Genomic DNA, 2,646 nt, shown 5'->3' on the forward strand with positions numbered 1-2,646 from the left:
TCTTTTAAACAGTTTATTCCAGTAATGTAGAATGTCTTTCAGTGTGGGTTTTTCTTATGTTTCCTTATGACTACATTCAGATCAGGGACGCCTGGGTGGCTCAGTTGGTTAAGCAACTGCCTTCGGCTCAGGTCGTGATCCTGGTGCCCTGCGATCAAGTCCTGCATCAGGCTCCCTGCTCAGTGGGAAGCCTGCTTCTCCCTCTGCTTGCCGCTCCCCCTGCTTGTGTTTTCTCTCTCTCTCTGACAAATTAAAAAAAAAAAACAACTTAAAAAAACTCAGATCATATATTTTTAGCAAGAGTATGAAGTGGTCCTCTACTCTTCTCATTGCATCCTATCATGTGACCTACAATTTTGATTTGTCCCATTGTTGGTCATGTTAGCATTGATCCTGGAGGTAATATCTGCCAGGTTTCTCCTCTAGAATGGTAACTTTCCACTTTATAATTAATTAGTATTTTAGGGGAAGTACTTTGAGACATGTAAATATCTCCTTCTCAGACACCCTGTGCCAGGCCACGTCTTCTGCAGATGATTGACTGCCCCACAGGCTCTGAAAACACATGCTGGGCTGTTCTTTCCCTTCAGTCTGTGATACCGCATTCTATGTTGTTGACCTTTCAGGGGTGTTCCAACACTGTGCAGGGTGGCTCTCCCACGTTTATGCCTTCCCCATTCTATCCAGGCTCCAACACCTCACTCTGGGCCACCACAGCTCCCTGTTTCTGTTTCTATGCTTCTCAACTGAAAATTTGGGAATAGAAAGAAGAAAGGGGGAAAAGGCTCCATAGGTCTTTTATACTCAACTTGTCAAGCTTTACAAAGCAAAGATTCTGATTAGAATTGCATTGAATCTATAGATAGTTTATAGGGAAAAGACATAATACTGAGTTTTCCTAACAGTATTTTAATTGATTAACTCTCAATGTTTAAAAAATTTCCTATAAAGGTCCTGCAGATATTTTTTAGATTTATTCCCAGTTATTTAATACTTTTGACCCCATTATAAATATTATTTTTAAAAATCAATTTCATTTCCTGTTTGTTGCTAGCTTGTAGAAATAAAATTATTTTGCATCTTGAGCTTAGATTCACCTATCTTGCTAAACTGTCCTATTTTATTGTTTCTCACAATTCTGGAGGCTGGGAAGTCAAAAATCAAGGCACTGGCAGATTCAGTGTCCAGTGAGGGCCAGCTTCCTGGTTCATGGATGCTGGTCTTCCTCCTGTTTCCTCATGAGGCACAGGGCTAAGGGAGCTCTCTCAGGTATCCTTTATTTATAAGGGCACTAGTCCCATTCATGAGGGCTCTACCTTCATGACTTAATCACTTCCCAAAGCCCCCACCTCCAGATAATATTACATTGAACATTAAGATTTAATACATGAATTTGGGAGTGGGGGGAACAAATATTCAGTCTATAGCAAGGCTGTTCCTTGTTCTTGGCCATGTAGGCTTCCCCAATATGGCTGCTTACTTGATGAGGCCAACAAGGAGAATTTCACTGCAGAGAGGGCTCAGTCCTCTTTTAAGGGTTTCACCTGCTTAAATCAGGCTTACATAGAATAATCCCCTTCTGATTAACTCAAAATTAACAATTGTATCTGCAAAATTCCATTACATTTGCCATTTTCTAATGGCTAGAGTCAAGTCACAGATCTTGGCTACACTGAAGGGAAAAGTATTATAAAAGGTGAGAACACCACAGGGCATTTATTATGGGGTCACCTAGGGTCTTTCTGTTACAATTATATTAACAAAGTTCCCTTCTACTACTAGTTTTGTAAGTTTTATCATGAATGTTGAAAGATAATAGATGTTTGTTTTGCATATATTGAGATAATTTTTTAAAAATTTGTCAATGTGGTGAATTACATTATGTGCTCATGTGAAATCAACCTTGCATTTCTTAGGTAAACTGAATTTAGTTGTGATTTCATTTGTCTGTTGCATACATTGCTACTCTTGTTATGATGATATCTTGGTGAGGATTTTCTCCTCTCTGTTCATGGATAATGATAATGCAAGGAGTTTTGAATACTTTTAACTCAATTTACATGGCTCCAAACTTATGCGTATTGTTGCTTTGTGTTTTAATTCTTTCTTGTATCTTTAAAAAATACTCGACATTTTTATAACTTTTACATGATACTGTCAGCGTTCATTTAAAATGAACTACATATTAATTTTTTTTCCCTCTCCTCTTGCATCTCAGAATTTCTATTTGGGATTATTTTTCTTCTGTTTGTTTATGTACATTCTTTAAAATTTCCATGAGTGAGAACTGCCAGGTAATGAATCTCTGTCTAAAATGTCTTTATTGGGCGCCTGGGTGGCTCAGTTGATTAAGTGTCTGCCTTTGGCTCAGGTCAGGATCCCAGGGTCCTGGGATTGAGCCCCACTTCAGGCTCACTGCTCAGCGTGGAGTCGGCTTCTCCCTCTCTCTCTGCCCCTCCCCCAACTTGTTCTCCCTCTCTCACTCCTTCTCTCTCACTCTCTTTCAAATAAATAAAATCTTGAAAAAATAAATAAAAATGTCTTTATTTTCTCTTACTCTTGATATACATTTTCACAGCATAAAGAATCCTAGGTGAGTAGTTATTTTCTTTGATCATACAGAAAATGTCATTCCACTGCCCTTTG

Source organism: Halichoerus grypus, chromosome 6 (genome assembly GCF_964656455.1).
Source record: "Halichoerus grypus chromosome 6, mHalGry1.hap1.1, whole genome shotgun sequence".
Lineage (NCBI taxonomy): Eukaryota > Metazoa > Chordata > Mammalia > Carnivora > Phocidae > Halichoerus > Halichoerus grypus.